This window comes from Sylvia atricapilla, chromosome 20, assembly GCF_009819655.1.
Source record: "Sylvia atricapilla isolate bSylAtr1 chromosome 20, bSylAtr1.pri, whole genome shotgun sequence".
In the NCBI taxonomy this organism is placed as follows: Eukaryota; Metazoa; Chordata; class Aves; order Passeriformes; family Sylviidae; genus Sylvia; species Sylvia atricapilla.
The window spans coordinates 2505757-2524491 of NC_089159.1; positions in this window are offsets into that span (position 1 = coordinate 2505757).

An 18735-nucleotide genomic window follows, 5' to 3' on the forward strand; every position below is an offset into this window, starting at 1 on the left:
AATTTCAGCATGCTCAATTTAATTTTTCAGAGATTCTGCAGGAGAGAGGGAGATAAGTGACACAGGCTATTTATTGAACCAGACTAAAATACCACACTTTATTTAGAATTAGGTACTGAAAACTTAACTTAATTGCAAGGATTAATTAGGTCTTTGAAACTCTGCTCCTACTGCATAGGGGAAAGAGGCAAGTATCTGGATGATGGAGCAATAACTGCTGCTCACCACCTGGTCCAAGTGCTGACCTTTACTTGTACCGGTTGTCTTCCCCTAGAAGGACCCTACCTCTGCTTTGAGTTGTTTTTCTCATTTGTTTTGCAGTTTTTCTTTACACTTCTTCCCTTTTTTGAGCAGTTTCAACTAATACTCTTTTCAAAGTACACCAGCCCTCTCCCACCACTCCAACATGTTTCTAAAGAGGAGGAGAAACATTCTTCTTGAGAGAAGGCTTCAGTTACAGGTTGTACTGGAAATCCTTTTTCAGTAGCTTATTGCTCTGTTGTTTTGTCCCACATTCCTGATCACCCTAGCCCATATATTTGGGATTCTCCCTCCTGTCTGGAGAAAAGGCTTGCTATCATTCCAGCTGCACTTCAGCCTATGTGATCTGAAGCAATCATCTTAGTTAAGCTGCAGTTTAAAAATAAAATCCGCTCCCTAGTAATTATAGCGTTGCATTAGAAAATACTGGCTGTTTACATATCGCATCCATAGCCTGTACTCTCTGCACTGAGATTGCTGCACCATCTGCTCTCCTGCTCCCTGTCCCTGCTCCTGCAGACTTTAGATGAACATGGTGAGAGAGCAGCAGGCTGTTTGTACTCATGACAGATCTGGGCTGTGTTTAAAGTCAAAAGCCTTTATTTACTGCTTGGTGAAGAGAAAGGACTCATAATCAAGGGCAATAAATTAGATCCATATCAGTTTAATGATTCGAAGGGATGGCAGCCATGTATGTCCACCTGTGACTTCCTTAAAACAGAGAAGGCTGCAAAATGAGAAGAGGGCATGGTTAACATTTCTGGTTACATGGGATGCCCTTCAGTGCTGGGGACTGGGTGTGGAGGCACACAAGTGGGGCAAGTAGGCACTGCTCCTCTTGGACATCACAGAGCAGCCTGGAGAGAAATCCACTGGCCTTCACCCAAAACATAGGGCTGGAAGCATCATGAGAAGCTGGCAGGAAGGCTTGAAGGAGAACATCCTTCTTTGGGTTAAGTTGCCACAGCTACTGTTATTCAAAATCTAGATGTGAGGTCTTCCTCCACATTTGGAAAGGAAGGAGAGCAATGAAAAGGAAGGAGCACTGACAGGGTGGTCCTGTAGTAGCTTAGAGGTCAGTCAGTCTGTCTGATGCCTCACTGCAGGAACCCACAGAGCCCACTGTCCACATTTGAACAGGAAACCACTCTTTATCAACTGACCTAGCTCAACATCAGCTCAGAACACTTACATCACTGAGTACCTACTACATCTAAACTAATACTCTGGATCTTATCTGTGAGTGGGCCTCTGCAGTGCAAAGATGCTGTGTTCAGTTAACTCTTCAGTGTGTGAAGCCGGAAATTCAGTTAACTTGAAGCCTTAAATGTGTCATATCAGTTGTCTGAGCTCTGCAGGAGCTGTAATGGCCCCAGGATGCAGTCTTCTGGTTTAGAGCTAGTGCTTACACCAAGATAATTGAGTAGATAAACTGATCCAGGATAAGATCCTATGTCTCAAGCTTGCAAAATAATCCCAAATCCATGCTTTACAGGCTCAGGTTCTTTAGAAACGTGTGCACATTTTGCCTTGTTCATTTCATCAACCTTTCTAATTTTACTTGTTTTCTCTGTGATCCTTGGAATTCAATTGTACTGATTTCCTGAGCATTAAACACACCTGAATGTTCCCTTGCTCTGCTTAATGGCCCTAGCAAAAAGTGTTTCGACTCATTGGCAAGGCAGTTGGAGCAATCACTGCACACAACCTCCTCTTGCAGCATTAGATGTTGGAAACAGCTAATTTTTTTTTACAGTGAGTGAGCAAGCAAAGTCATGATATTACAAATGGCTCCTGAGAAGTGATAAATGGGCTTCAAAATGCAGCATAATGATCATTACAAGGGGATGCATTTTGGTCTTGAGCTACTATGCACATTTTATTGAGATGGGATAAAACATCCCAGAGAGTGAGGCTTCAGTGGCCAACTGGAACTCAATTTGGGCTTTGGCAATGAGACATTCATGAACTTCAAGTTCCACATCTCTAGGATGGTGCTAAGAAGGGATGATGCAACTGATGTGGGTTGCTGAAAGGTATTTTTACAAACAAAAGATGCAATAATTTTTAATCCTCAAGCATTTCACAGCCTTTCAGCTCTAGGTGGTGACTGTCATGTTGCAAAACCTCAGGAGTCTGAATTCAAGTCAATGTTGGATTGACAGTAAATTTTTTAATTTTCTCACGGTTTTTTTCTGACTGAGGAAGCTGTTCTTGCACCAAACGCTTTGTAGTACTTACACTTTCTGTCAGAAATGGAGAAAATGGCTCTGGTAACTGAGCCACAGCCCAAAGTGCCAAACGTTGGTTCTTTAGGCTGAACCTATCACTCAGTCAAGCTGAGCAGAGCTGCTTCCCTCTGCTTCAGGAACATATCCAAAGCTGTTCCCAGATGATTTCTGCTCCCTGCAGGTCTATCAATGGCTCTGTTTTTAGGATTTTTTACTCTCTTGAACTTCATCCAGTGAGTCTTTTTGCCACTCACACTTATTCTGCTATCCCCAAGTCTTTATCTGATTATTAAAGAAGCCTTTCACTGTTGTTTCAGTGTGGCGCAGCTCTTTTCTCCCTGAGCTCAAGGTACTATTATCCTGTGGTCCTTCATGGCCAGCTCAGGCCAGGCAGTGTCAGCATCCTCCAGGAGCTCCTGCACTGGAGCACCCTCTGGGCACAAACTCCTGCCCCAGGTTCATTCGTAGTCACTGCGCAGAAAAGATAAAAAAGGAAAAATTTCCCCTTCGTCTATCAGTATATTGATGACTCCTGTTGTGGAAGGAGATGGGACTGGCTGAGCAGATGGGACCCTCCCAGGGCTGTGCTCATCAAATGCAGTGGGAGCTGTGAAGTGAAGGGAGCTGTGGGTGAGGTGGCACACCCATGACCTGTGTCCCCCAGAGTGACTTGATTGTCCACATTACTCCTTAGGGAGGAGAAATCATCTTCCCTCCAGAGGAAAAAGTGTAATGCCCTGTGTCCAATTTTCTTTTCATTGCTGTTTTTATTATGGAAACAAAATGTTCACTGATTCTAAGATGAAATTGGAGAGAGCTAATTTTTGTAGTTCTTGCTAATAAAATTCTTAATGTGTTCCTCTCCCATTATCATAAAGATTGTTATAGTTTACTTTATCTCTGGAATCTTATTATTTTCCCCTGAATTCATGGGCATTCCTTATCTTCAAAACTATTTTCATCTACTGAGATATCCTCCTTTATCTTATCTTTGCCCTCACAGTTGGTATGAACACATCTTCATTATCCCACTTCTGTTTTCAGGACAATAAGTGGCTACTGATCAAAAAAGCCTTAGAATCTTTGAAAGATGAGACAGCAAAACTACTGGAAGCACTGGGCAAGAAGAAATTCTGGGTTTACAAGTAACCAAATATCTAATAGATAGCAAGGTAATACAAAGTCATTTAAAAAACAGTAATTGCAGTAGTATTGAGAAGTGTCAGCTTAGTTCACTTTACTGTGAATGCTGCAGAAAATACTCTGGGCCCCTTTCATACAGGTAAAATGTGCAGTCAATTGCATACACGTCAAGTGCACACATCAAATTTATGTGGTTGGGGGACAGATTGTAATAACCTGCCTGTGCTGGAGCTGCTCTGTCCACCTGCCTCATGCCTACTTAAAAATGGGTTACAGTGAGGGTTAAAGGGCTGCTCTCCAATCATAAAGTCTTTTTCCCTCTGGGAATATTTTGTACCTTGTAAGGACTCAAGCAAAACTAAAACGTTGTGGTTGCAAAGATTTATTGGAAAACTCCTCTGAGCTGTTTGCACTAACCTCTGTGATTTACAAGCACAGGAGTTGTTCTGAGAGCAGGGCAGGTGAGTGTGGCCTCCAGCTCAGCTCCTGGCAAAGGTCCTGCTGCCCAGACATGGGGCACAGAGCCCCCAGAGTCTGAGCATTGACAAGGGAACTGCAGGACCTCTTCACAGTGATTATTTTCATCCTCAGAAAAGCAAGGAAGGAAGAACAGGGTAATCCTTACTCGTTTTGCACTTGCAGAATGCAAGACTGCAGCGTGTGGCCCAACCTTTGCACATGTAGAGTGGTCCCACTGGGCACCTGCAGAGCCAGAGGGTTCCTGGAGGCTCTGAAGGTGTCCCAAGGTGTGCTGCCACTCTCTCACTTCCCTTCTGGGCTTGTGCCTCTGTTTGAGCTGTCTGAGAGTCATGGCTGGAAACCAAAGGAGACAACACAGTTCATCTTAAGGCCCCAACGCCCGTTTGACTGCATCTGAGTAGCAATTAAACAAAAAGAAGAGAAACAGAATCGTGAAGGAATTCTATGAATTTGACTTCTGAAATCCCAAAACTTTTATCAGGCAGCAGGAGTCTAATGATGAGCATGTCATGAGGTGTTGGATCTAATCTCCAGTAATGGGACAGGGCAACTGAGAGGTGTTCCACGAGTTTTTGTATTTCATTGTCAGTCTCAGAGAAGGTGGAGACATAAAAGATGGTAAAACTCACAGCATAACAACAGAAGCCAAAGTTCTCTTTGTTACAAGGCTTTTTAAAAGTTTGTTAGCCAATAGGCTAATGCTAAAAATTTACAAGCATCTCCTTAAGCCAATCACTAAACACTACACATATAGCACATACAATAGTTGCTTGTTTTATATTTCTTTCAGCTCAGAAACCTTCTATGCTCCAAATAGTTCAAGGCCTAAAATTCAACTCTGTTTCAAAGCTCTGTCTCTGTAACCCTATTACAACTGTGATTACTATTACACCTTATTACAAGCTGTGAGAATCCTCTGCTTTTTCAGCTCCCACAATGAAGAAAGTCTGAAACACCTCTAAGCTGAGGAGACCAAAACTGCAATTCATCTGTGCTCCCTTTTGACACAAATGAGTCCCCTTTTCCTGGAATAACCTGAAAGCTGGCAGCTAGGTGGGAGCTGGAACATGATGGATTGCCCAGGCAGCTCCAGTGACTCCAGTGTCAGCAGGTAACAAGGCAGCTGGGATCCTCTGTCTTTCCAAATGTCCCCTCCATCCCCTTTCAGCCACCAGGACACACAAAGCACGTGAAGAGCAGCATGAATCAGGGCAGCTCTGCCAGCAGGATCTCTGCTTCAGACCCCTCCTGCTGCCAATCTCCTTTGCCCTGAGCCAAACCCTCACAGTGGCTTTTCCTCAGCCCCTCTGTGCTGAGAGCAAACTGTTCCAACTGCTGCTGGGGTGAGAGGGACAGCACAGGGCAGGCTGTGCGTCACAGCATCGAGTCACCACCACCACCAGATGGGAAAACAGGCAGCCCTGGTCCTGCTGGAGCAAGGCTGGCATCCCTGCACATTGCCATGGCAACCTCAGGCTCTGGGGTGGCAATGCCTGCACTGAGACCTGGGCTGGTACGGGCTGTGGGGAAAGGTTTGGGCTGTGGGGAAAGGGTTTGGTCTGTGGAGAAAGGGTTTGGGCTATAGGGAAAGGGTTTGGGCTGTGGGGAAAGGTTTGGGCTGTGGGGAAAGGGTTTGGGCTGTGGGGAAAGGGTTTGGGCTGTGGGGAAAGGGTTTGGGCTGTGGGGAAAGGTTTGGGCTATAGGGAAAGGGTTTGGGCTGTGGGGAAAGGTTTGGGCTATAGGGGAAGGGTTTGGGCTGTGGGGAAAGGGTTTGGGCTGTGGGGAAAGCTTTGGGCTGTGGGGAAAGGTTTGGGCTGTGGGGAAAGGGTTTGGGCTGTGAGTTTGGGCTATAGGAAAAGGTTTTGGGCTGTGGGGAAAGGGTTTGGGCTATAGGAAAAGGTTTTGGACTGTGGGGAAAGGGTTTGGGCTATAGGGAAAGGGTTTGGGCTGTGGGTTTGGGTTATAGGGAAAGGGTTTGGGCTGTGGGGAAAGGTTTAGGCTGTGGGGAAAGGTTTGGGCTGTGAGTTTGGGCTATAGGAAAAGGTTTTGGGCTGTGGGGAAAGGGTTTGGGCTATAGGGAAAGGGTTTGGGCTGTGAGTTTGGGCTATAGGGAAAGGGTTTGGGCTGTGGGGAAAGGGTTTGAGGCTGAGACTCCCATCATCATTCCATTTCCCTTCACCACTGAACTTGCTCACTGCTCTGGAGCACAGGCTGCAAGATTCCTGTAAGCTTTCCTGGGTTTTTTTTCACTGTAGCAGTTTTTGCTGTAATGTCCATACATGGCTACTAGGGAGGGAAAAAAAAAAAAAAAAAAGACAACAGAAGGATAAAAGCTAATTATAGTGGCTGGCAAAAAACTGGTGCAGGCTCTCTCCATGCTGGCAGTAGTTCACTTGAGATGTGATTAATGCTGGCTAGTGTGGGCACAGCCAAAGCTTGTACAACCCTAGATAAATAATAATGAAGTTTAAAAAGATATAAGCTACTTGAGTTAATAATTTTAACAGGCTGTGAGAAATGTTGCTGTTCTCATGGTAACAGAAAAGCTGTAATTTCATCTCTAATTTGAGCATGCCTGATTATACAGTGTACATATCTGGGGTGTGCAGATATAATAAGTGTGCAGATAGCTTTCTGATGGAAAGTTTTTTCTCTCTTCTTTAATTGAAGCCTTTTTAATGAGATTATATTATTGTATAGCTTGGGCAAACAATTCAAAATGGACTAATTAGCACTAAATACACCATTGAAAAGTATAGTCAGAATCATTTGGAACTTAACTGGTATTTCTGCTTGCCGCCCCTGGTTTCTGTATCAGTAGATGTCTGATACTGATGTATGTGGGCATCTCTCAGAACTCTTCAGGAGACTCTGAATGCATTTGCATCTCACTGGTGGTTGCAGCTGTAGAAATATATTCATCAGACAAGAAAGAAATGGATTCACTGGTCCTCATCTCTGTTCTACAAACAATGTGTACTCAGGTTTTGAATAAACACCTCAAGAACAAAAACTCAGAGGTCAAAACAGCCCAAGGACTTAGTCAATTTTTGTCCTTTTGTGGCTTTTACCAAGATATCAAGACACACAAAGGTATTGAGAGTCTCGTCCTTTCCATAGTAAGGATGAAAATACATGAAGGCAGCACTTAAATGTGTGTGAGGTGCAAGGCTGAGAATGAGACTCTCAGAGAACCAGCAAGAATTAGACTCGGGATCCTTCAGCACTTTCAAAGTGTTATCCATGGTCCTTTTCAGTTTATTCCAGTGGCTTAGTCATGGGAGCCAGATGACAGCACACACAATGGAAGCAGTTTGAGTGTGTCTACAAAAGCATCTCCATGGATTACTAATCTTGAACCATCTCCACTGCTCATTTTTCCTGTTAAAGTTCTATTTTCAGGTTTATTATTCCCTATCCATTTGAGAACATTGAACTGTCAAATACCAGGACAGTTCCAAAGCAGTTTCAGAGTATTTCAGACTATGAATTACATCTCTTCTTGTAGGAAAACCTGTGACCTTGCCCCAAATGGATGTGCCCAGGGATTGAACTGGGTCCCCAGTTACACAAGGGTAGGAGTGGATGCTGGGGTGGCCTGAGCAGCCTCCTGCACTGGGAGGAGCTGGAACCCAGCACGGAGGAGGGGGAAATTGCCATTTTCAGCTTCTTGGCTTTATCTTCCAGCACAGGCAGATTGACATGCGACTGAACAGACACATTTCACAGTTTGCTTTTCAAAGGCTGTTACTTCAGAATCATTAACCTGGCTGAGATCTTTGCATTCTTCTCTCTGCTTTGTTGAATGTTTTCCTAGCAGCAGTTGGTGGTAGTTCACATATCCTTAAAGCTGCAAAGCTAGCATTTTAATTTATCCTAATTCAGACCTAAATTGTCTTGCACTGTTGGCTAATTAAATGTTCAAAGAAGTGATAAATTAAGCAGGTTGATCATTACAACACAAGTAATTAGTGAGTCCAACTGAATCCAAGCCTTGAAATCCACATTCCCTGTGATGACAGGAATTCTGGGGATTTTGGTGCAAGAAGGCAAAGTATGCATCAAGGTTTAAGATGAAAAAAAATTCCTTGACTATTTCTTGCTCACATGAAGTTTGAGATTCTTGAGCTGTTTATTTTGTGCATAAAGGAATTAATTTTCTGGTGCCACTAAGAGAAGATGAAGTTTCAAGACAGCATCTTGAGATGCTGAGGTTTGCAGTTAATTTTCCTACAGGATCTGACAACTTTGTGGGTTACACACACAGGAACACACCTGTCTGTGAAAACAGCAAAGAGTGGGACAAACAAAAGCACAAAACCTCTAACCAACCCCCTTGACATTACTTAGATTCCTAAATTGGCCATTATAAATGTGATATTCTGTGGCAGGGAACTTCCATTCACAAAGGTATTCATACACTATTTTACTAAAAGTTTTCCCCGGTACTATATAACCTCAGATCTAATGACCAAAATATTTGTTCTGAAAATCAGTCTCTCTGAGCACCTGTTCAGATACTCCAGACAACTTCCTGCCAGAAGAGAACTAAATCTTTGAATAATTAAATCTTAAAGAATTAAAGAATTCTTCTTAATTTCTTTTTTAAAGAATTAAATCTTCGGCAATGAATGTTACAATTCATTGTCACAGCAGCTTGACATTCCTCCTGCTAATAATTCCAAGTGCTCCTTGGTCCTCCCATGAGGCCAGCCCTGCAGAAGTGTCTCAGGAAGGGCTCATTGGCACATGGTTCAGCAGCACATGGCTGGGGATGGTCTGGGATGTGAAGCTGAGGATGGTGTGCCCAGGATAGGCCATGCCACCTTCCAGCTGAAAACAGGAATGAAAACTCACCAGGAAAGGTACTGGGATTGTTTAATTGAAGCATGTGGGGGACCTTTTCCTCTGTGTGCACTCCCTGTTTGGTCTCTTAGTAGAGTTCTCTCTTCCTTTGCCTTTAGGATAGTTAGATTTGAGATCTCCTGTCCTCTGCAGTGGAAACAACAAACAGTAATTAATAATAGTGTTTCTCAGGGGTAAATCTCCAATCAGGCTTCCCACAAGCTGTTTTTCTCACCTATCCACAGGGCCTCTAGTGTGGAACCAGCACTTGGATTGTTCTCTCAGTGCTGCTGCACTACCTAAACTACTCTGTCCTCTGCCCATCTCTTCTAGAAGTGATAATAAGTTTTAAAGGTCTGCCATGAAGAAAATGTCCTGTCATGGCTTTTCAGTTTAGCTACTCTTTCCTTGGGTCAGGGGTTATAACTTGTTTCCTGAACTCCTACTTGTTTGCTGAATCAGCAGGTATTTCATATTGCAAATTATGCTTTTCAAATTGAAGCTTCTAGGATGTTCCAATTTCTTTATTTTTTCCTTTTCTGAACTCTAATTGGTCTAGCTGGATTATGTTAATTATTTTTGATCGAAACTGCCTAATAAGCATGTCAGGTCAATTAGAGAGGGTCTCTGGAGTTTAAGATAGTTATTTTCTTTTCTTTTTTAGTTATCACATAGGCAATCCACTGATACACATTTTATGTTTCTAGAGCTATCCCTGAATTAATGAAAAGTTAACAGACTGGGATGTAAGAAAATGCTTCATAAACATCCACCAATATCTTGCACTGGGGATCTCTGGTACCTAAAATGCTGCTTTAATGCTTCAGCATTGAAATCAATCTTGAAAGCAGAGTTCATGGCCTCACAGCTGGCCCACGAGGGGATGAGCATCAGGAGAGCCATGTACTGCCCCGAGCCTGAGGGATGCAGGTCAGAACTGGGAAAGCTGCAGCCATGAGTGTTGTCCCTTCCTGTCCATAAAAAGCAGGGAGAGCAGTAATTTCCCATCTGTGAGATCCATTTGAGTAACTCTGTAAAATACTGAAAGGCTGCTAAATGTTGTTACATTTATTTCTTGCAGATAATTTCTTGTAATACCCATTCACAAACACAGAAATCTTTAGATTACACTGGCACAGAGGACGTCAGAGAAAAGCTGTCCACAGATTTAAGTTGGTGGTTTTTTTAAATATTCTAAATATTTGATTTATTTCTGTGAGTATAGGTTTTCATCAAACCATCTTTCTCCTTAATTGAGCTAATAACTTTACTGCTCTCCTCCTCTTGGTTCAGTCTGGCAAGCAATTTCCCAGCCTCATCTTCCCATCTCATATATCCACATTTGATCTGATTATTAGCATTTAATCTTTTACAAAATTCAGTGCAAGATATCCAAGCCCAGCCTCCTTTAAGGAAGGAATCCCTTTTGACGTGCTGGGTGTCACACATCTCCTTTGTAAGGTTATTACAAGTTATTTGCTCTCCGTTTCCTTTGCCTCCTCCCCTTTTCTAACTGGCATATGACTCTTCATAAGGAGGTGTAAGTGAGGGTGGTTCTGGACTGCTCAGGTGAGTGATCAGCTGTCTTGGGTAGTGCCTGTCTTCATTTCTTGCCACATGAAACCACGGGTGACAGCTGTGTCCCTGCTGGGGCTGGCCCTGGAGCACGGACACACCCTGCAGCAGAGGCAGGATGGTAATAGAGACCTTGCTGAGTGCAGCAAACCACAAAAGTGGGGTTCCTGGGCCACTGCTGCAGTGTTCCCCCACACTTTAACAGGTGTTTCCTTGTTAGGAAAGAGTTTAAGTTTCACCATTGAACTTTTAAGGAAAAAGAACCAGAAGCTTTGATGTTGTCCTCACCATAATGAGGCCAGTGCCAGCACAAAGCCACCTGTTGGATCCTTGAGCTGTTCCTCAAGAAATGGAGCTGGTTTCTATTGGCCAGTATGGCAAAAACCCCTCCTAGATCATCGAATAGTTAAGAGAGAGCACAGAGGTTCTTGGGGCTTTTCAGGGTGTCTTAGCAGGTGCAAGGACCTCCCTGCACTGTGCACAGCTTTCGTCCTTTTGTTTTGTAGAGTTCACTATTTTCTCTTTAATTAAAACCTTTTTGCTTTTTCAAAACATCTCCAGTCAGGCATCTCACTAATTATTCTTGAGCCATTTCTGAGAGGCTGCTGGCAAAACCCTCAGAGCTTGATACACTTTTGTGGGGCTGATAAAACGCTGGCCTCAGGCAGCACTGTGTCAGCCAGCACAGACAAAACCTCTGCACACAGACATGTACAAATCACCTGTTACTCATAAACCTAGCTGGGATTACACATCACCAGACTATTCAGAGCCTAAAAACATTTAAATCTGGAAAAAAAAATCAAGAAATGGCAAGTGATCTTATATAGCCAGGGAATTGTCTCCAGTGTCAGCATACAGTGCACACTGTTACCAGCTGCCACTGAGAGAACTGAGCAATCACAGCTCCTTCTTCCCTTACACAGACTTTTCCTTCAGTATTTCCAGTTAAATTCCAAGGGATCTGTTCCAAGCTTTTCCCACATGTGATCTGGCATTACTTTTGTTTGCAGCTGCAAACAAACCTGGCGATGACCACACATCACAGTCCTGTTGTACTGGCTGCTGGTCCCTCACCCTGGCTCAGGGGGATTTTGCTGCTGTCCCAGTGGCTCACCAGCACCTCACCCCTCCCCAGTTTGGGAATCAAGGAACCAGGTTAAAAACACCTTTTAAAACAGTAACAGCCTGGATTTAACTTGTTTTGATAATTCAAGGCTTAAAACTTGCCAGAAAATAGCTCTCAAAAAGAATGCTTTGCTACTGTGCCTTTCCCATGCATGCCAAGTGACCTTATCTGTGAGGCCACTGAATGGCCTTTTTCTGTTTCTAACTACAAACCTATCCCTATGTGCATCAACAGTGTGTGTCAAACACTAAATTATTTATCATTAGTCCTGGGTACTTTATGTATGTCACATAATTAACCTATCAAATTAACAGGGAAGAGGAGTTGAAAAAACATGACATTTTGAGCTTAAAGTCTTCCCTATATAGCATGAAAATGGAAGACAATTGAATTTACCATTTAGGTCTTCTGAGTTCAAAGATTTTCTGCATTTTATTAAGAAAAGATGTTTCCTTTGGGTCTCATGTATGGCAGTATTTTAAACACATTATTTTTCTTTTCTATGCAATTATATCTAAGGGACATCAATGATTAAACTAAAATACAGAGTACTGCTCATTATCTTCACACTGCATGAGTTTGAGAGTGTAGAGTGCTTTTGTTAGACTTTTGATAAATAGTCATTTTAGTCTTGTTTCTGAGGGATGAGACGTTGCAAGGGATGTTTAATTCCAGAACTGATTAGGACTGTGAATTGGTCATTTTGGGACATGATTGCCGACAGCTGAGACATTTTGGGACCTTCTGCAGTAGAAGATTTGAAATGGCTGAGGGAAAAGTGCTCCTAGTGATTAATAACACCTTTGCTCTATACTCCCTCCAGGCAACGCTGAAAATGGTGTCTGGGAGGTGTGGGCTGTGCAGCTGGACCCAGCTGAGGGCTGTGTGCTTCTGAGGCACCCACAGAGTAGGGAAGAGAATCTTTGCCAAAGATGTAGGAGGTGCACTTTTCCTTTCTAACAAGGAATCCTATGGCTTTACACCTTGAGTACCCCTGTACTGCTCACTGTTGTACTCACAAATCCTACTCACCCACTTGCAAGTCCTCTGAGTGACAAGGTCCACAGCAGAACTTGGGAGATGACCAGATACGTGTGAGAATTCTTTTCTAATTGTTTTGTGTTCATCTTTTTTTTCATGCAAGGAACTAAAGTAGATACTTTTCAAATGAAGCTTCAGTTATTCTGAGGGAAATGCAGGAGAATGTATTGAGCAAGCTGGGTGCATTTGACCCTTAGACCTGGTGATGCAAATATGGTGACTGGGCTTTATCTTATTTAACATGCTGTCATATCAGTGTCATGGTGTATGCTTCAGTGAGATTCCAACACTCCAGGGATGCTGATGAAAGAGAGGAAGTTTGTCTTGTAGCAAATCCTGGTACTACAGTTCCCCACCACAGGTGACACAACGCAGGTGGCTGGCCAGCTTGTTATTGATCAATGTACCTCCATGTGCACAAACGTGTCCTGAAATGCTTCTGGAGTTTCTTTCTAACATCCTTCACTGCAGTCTGACTGCAAGCAGCTGTGGCAAAAGCAGCAGCCTTATCTCAAAAAAAACTAAGTCTGAAACTGAGAAGAAACCTGCCAGTCTGAAATGCTTGCTAAGGAAATCCTGCTGGTGTCCCCTTGTCATCCCACACTGCGGGTGTGCGCTGGGACCAGTCTCTTCCAAGTACAAACACACCTCCTGCAAGAGGTTGTCTTAGGCTGCAATGCAGGATGTAACCAGCAGTGTGTGTTCCATCACCAGCTGTTAAACCAGCTGGGGCAGGGCTCTTTATCTCCTCCACCACCCATCCTCCCTGCAGGGTATCTGCTGTTCATGGGCCAGCCAGGCTCACTGCAGGGCTCAGACAATTCCAGCATCCCACTGGGAGAGGCTCCACCCAGGGGGAGGAGCCCAGCATTCCCACCTGGATCACCCCTGGCATTCAGAACACCAGCACAGCCTGTTTGCTCTGGATTCCCAGAGGGAGACCAGACCCATCTCAGCACCACTGGAGCTTCAGAGGAAAACTGATCCTTCTCCAGGATCATCTCTGCTCCAACAGAACCACATCTGTCACTGCAGGAGGACTGGACTGGACTGACACCAACACCCTGAAACACCCTGACCAACAGGGGGTCAGGTCATGTTCTGACTGTGTCAGTGGGGTTTTTTGGCTTTGTTTGGGGGGTTTTGGTACTACTTCATTTTTATTTTAGTTTTCTTAGTAAAGAACTGTTATTCCTGTTGTCATATCTTTGCCCAAAAGCCTCTTAATTTCAAAATTATAATAATTCAGAGGGAGGGGATTTGCATTCTCTATTCCAAGGGAGGCTCCTGCCTTCCTTAGCAGACACCTGTCTTTGCAAACCAAGACAGAGGTGAGGCCAAACCTGCATGTGTGAGGGCTGAGAGAGCTTCAATGCCGTGCATGTGTTGTTACTGCCCCACATTCATTAGTGTTAGCTGCACAAGTGATGGCAACCAGTGAGGAAATGGCCAAAGGACCCTACAAAGGCTAAGCCTTACCTCAGTTAATGCAGAGCAAATCACAGCCCTTTCTACTAGCTGGGAAGAATTTTTCTCTAGTCAAATATCTTAAATAGAGGCAGAATCCACACATACCGGAAGATGTGGCTCAATAAAGGCCTAGACAATTCATTAGAAAATGGAGGTCTTCCTAATTGTAGAGTTTGGTGTAACTCTGCCTCACAGAGCAGGAAGAGAAGAATTCAAAACCACAACAGTACTAAGCTCTGCAAAGGCAATGATCTGACAGGCAGGAGATGGCTCACCGTGTCTGGGGTTATGCACACAAAGCTGTATTCAAACGTAAGGAAAACATCTTTTTTTTCTCCTTGAAAAGCAAAATGTGAGTGAAGCATTGTGGATTTTTGTTTGGGGTTTCGTTTTTGTTTGAATGTTTTTTTTATTTCCTCCAAGTCTGTTTATACAAAGTTTCAGGCACAGATTCTCTAACTTTTTATTGAAGTCTTCACAAGTAGGCTCCCTTCAACAATGTATCTAAATACATTTTGATGTGTAAAAGCTCATGAAGAGTGGTTAATGTGATAAAAGCAGAAGCTCGAAGCGATGACATCTAAAGAGAGTCTGTCTGAAGATCTTGAAATCAGATAGAATAAAGAGAAGGCTAAAATGACAAACATGTTTGATCTTACGTACTTAAACAGAAAATCATTTCTGAGCCCTGTCTTATCCTATAAAGGAGCTGATGAATGTCTCAGATTTCGATACATGTAGCTATATTTGCTACTGAGAAAATTACATACTTGCCCTTTTGCACTAGTACTGTAGTTTGGCAGTTCATTGATTTAAAAACCCAAATCACCCACTTCATTCCTCCTCCCCTCTCTGCCCAAAAAAATACTCAAGTGGAAAGCAGAAGCTGGCTTTCTTCTACAAGGAAGGAATTAATTTCCTTAAGGAAAAGCAATGAAAAGCTTCCAAAAATGAAGTACTGAGATGATTTTGGGTCAAGTAGAGAAGCACAATGGACACAGAAGGCAGCTGTTGAGACAAGTGCAGTCACTGCACTGCAACTACACCATTTATGGGGGAAAGGGCAAGTAATAAGGCTGAGAGATGACAATTTCTGTGGCATTAAACCTGCAGATTAGGGGAAAATAGGAAGGAATTATATGGTGTAAGCCCTAAACCTCTCATTTTTGTATTGAAGTCTGGAGCTCACAAGCAGAGAGCCTGGTAATGAGGAGGTAATGATGATCATCCTTAAATTTACCACTGGACATGAATGGCACAGACAAGCTGAGACCTAGAGCCTGTTCTTTAGAAAGACAGGGTCTGGTCATGCAGAATTTAAGGAAACTGAACATTTGATCTTATTTTGAAATACTTCTTCCTCCAAGCCCCATAACACATGTAAAACCTCTAATTATATATATATACATATATATATATATATATATATATATATATATATATTTTTTTTTTTTTTTTTTTTTTTTTTTTTTTTTTACATATGAAAACGTATTTTTCTTGTCTTTATTCAGGAGGTTCCTGGTCTAGCCCCTTCAGTTATGGGAAGCCTTTAGTATATCATGACCCTGATTCAGCAAATCATTTAAATAGTTGTTTTATTGTAAGTGCACTCTGATATTTACAACCCTGGATTCCACATTCAGCGGCAAGGTGGCCTTGGACCCTTTGAAATAAATAATGGTGCATTAGAAAAATCCATCTCTGTTAAAAATGCGCTGTCCCTTCATGCTCTGGGGCAGTGCAGAGAGAACTGCAGAAGGCTGGGCGTGCAGTCTGTAGTTCCTGCCCCACCTGGCACACAGGGCAACCAAGCTGGTGCTCACTGGAATTTCCCCTCTCTCTGGTTTAGCTTTGCTTTGCTACTGCTGTCTCTGTCCAAAGCCTGTATGTGTCCACCTCCACATGTTCTTGTAAGCTAGTCACTGACCTAAATGCAATGTATCTGCATAAACAAAATCTCTCATTTCATGCAATCAATACTGATATAAAAGAATAAGGAGAAAGCACCAGCTCTAGCTCAGTGAAGGCTGAGGCCACCTAGGCCACAGTGCATGGGCTCCAGTCTGCAGAGAGCAGCAGTCTGAATACTCTTTTAGAGATGCTTTAATTCCTTATGAACCCACATCTCTGATATTACACTGAAGTTACACTTAAATGTACAATATTTGCATTCCACTTGCTAATTCATGTTGTTTATTCTCTCTAATCTTGACATCATAGTACAAATCCTTTTCATGCTCTATTTCCCATGCAGTGCAGCTTCCTTGGTTTGTAAGCAACATTATTTCCCCCATTAAAGTAAATTTTCTTAGTAGTCTATGGACTGGCTCTTTCTCTCACACCCTCTACTTTCCAGGAGGAACCACACAAACAAAAGCCAAAGGATTTTTTAGGGGTTACTGAAAAAGTACTAATAAATTCTGCTCTTCTTTTTGTAAGCTGGTGAGAGTGGCAACATCCACAGGACTGTGGATAAAACTGCTTCTGACCAATAGACAATCAAAGTAGACATAATGCATCGCACTGGAATGTGAACATACCAAGAATTCTGCTGAGGAGGAGACAAGAGACCAGCTGCTGAAGGCAGCCATAGCCCTTCACGGATAAAATCAATGCAGAGGAAGTAAATATGAATCTTGAAGGTGACCTGTGAGCAAAAGAAAGGTCCATGAGGAAAGCAGAATGAGTCTGTGGAGGACCATGAAGGGTGGCATAGATTTTGCAAGATACTTTTCAATATGTGTGGTGTCCTCAAAAAAGCCTTGTAATGCCTCAGGCTTTGCTGGCTTCATGAGTCTTCATGTAGCTGCAATGCAAGGCCATTTTTGCAAAACAAAACTGAGTGTACCTAAACTAAATCATCACATCTCTCTCAGTAGAAAGCTGTCAGCTGACCCTGATGAGCACTGACCAATATACCCACTCCTTCAGTGTTTGTTTCCTGTGATATCTGCAATGTCACATCAGAACTGGTAGATCTTTGCCTGTCCTGGCATAAGGTCTGGTTTGGGAAAGTCATGTTGGGTCAAGGCTCATTCACTAGCTTTATGTTTTCTGACTCTGCACTAAGAAATTATTTCAGGATCTGTAGGAGAATCATCATGGAGGAGGAACCTGGAGGGAGAGGGAATGGGAGGATGATGGAGCAGTATCCTGGGGAGAGAGAATGACTGCTGCAAGGTCAGTCTGGGTCTGCAGTTAGAGCCTGTTGCTGGAACCTGCAGTCACAGTCTGGCTGGGTAAAAGCTGCAGTCACAGTCTGCACACCAATCCCTGCAGTCACAGTCTGGCTGGGTAAAAGCTGCAGTCACAGTCTGCACACCAATCCCTGCAGTCAGAGTTTAGCAGGAAATAACCAGCAATCAGAGGCTGCAAGGGGAACCCACAGCAGGAGCTTGCTGCAGCCAGAGTCAGTGAATGGTTGGAGTGAAGATGACAAAGCTGTGAAGAGGAATAAACCAGGACCCTTCTCATGCTGATAAACAAGAAGTCTGTGCCTCAGCTCATTTCTACCATCTAACAAGAGGGCTGCTGTGACTAGAATCCATCTCCTAGTTCTATAGCTGGGAATACAGGATACACAATTTGCAAAATGCTGTCGGAGAAAACACAGTCCGTGCTCTGTGGTACAATTTAGACCATCTGTGAAGACAAATCTTTCCAAGCTGTATTTTTGCTGCTCCTCTCTGACATCTTTCTGTGCTGAGGTATGAGTTATGTAATAGTGATTTTCAACAGATATCAACAAAAGTGACCTCAGATTCAGCACCCCCATAGGTCTTTAAGCTACGCCTTGTCAGTGTGCATAGGAAGATGCAATTGTTGTTCCTATATATCCACTTTTATTTCTTCAGTGTTTGCTTTCCACTCATACAGGAAACAGCATGGGTTTTCCTGTTGGCTGTGGGGCAAAAGGTTTTATTTCTCTTTCATTTCCTTATGAAGGAATCCTTCTAAATATGTAATAAGACAGCAGCAATGCATTTTTGCATGGCTTCTAATGAAAGACTCTTCATGAACTTTGCTTTTTGTGCCACATGGGGAAAGGAAATATCCAGAGTTATTGTTCAAGTCCACTTTATACTATATCCTTAAGACTTGATACGTGGGTTGAGCTCATGAGCCTTAGCAGCAGTACATGCTTTAAATCACTGCTCATCTCTTCTACCTTGTCCCTTGTGTGCTCAAAAGTGGTTCAAACCATGGCACGATAGAAACTGTTTCTGCTTTGTGTCTGAATTCCTGCAGGTTCCTGCTGTGGTTGGTGGAGGTGCAGAACCACTGGATCAGTCCTCAAGGAAGAGGTTTTATCTGTAACATATGGACACATGAAATCAGGTTTGAAAGTCTCTCTTTAACTCTCGTCCATTGAGGGAAAAATATAAAGGGCCCCAATGCAAGGCTGGGACTCAGCTGCACAAATGTCACTGCAGACACTCCTTCAGCTGGATTTCAGAGCCGCACAGCCCTGTCACAATCCACCCACTGTTCTGGATGGCTCTGGGGTTTAGGTAATTGAAGTTCAACTTTCAGGCCTTTGTTTCTGGCTCAAGTCCTTCT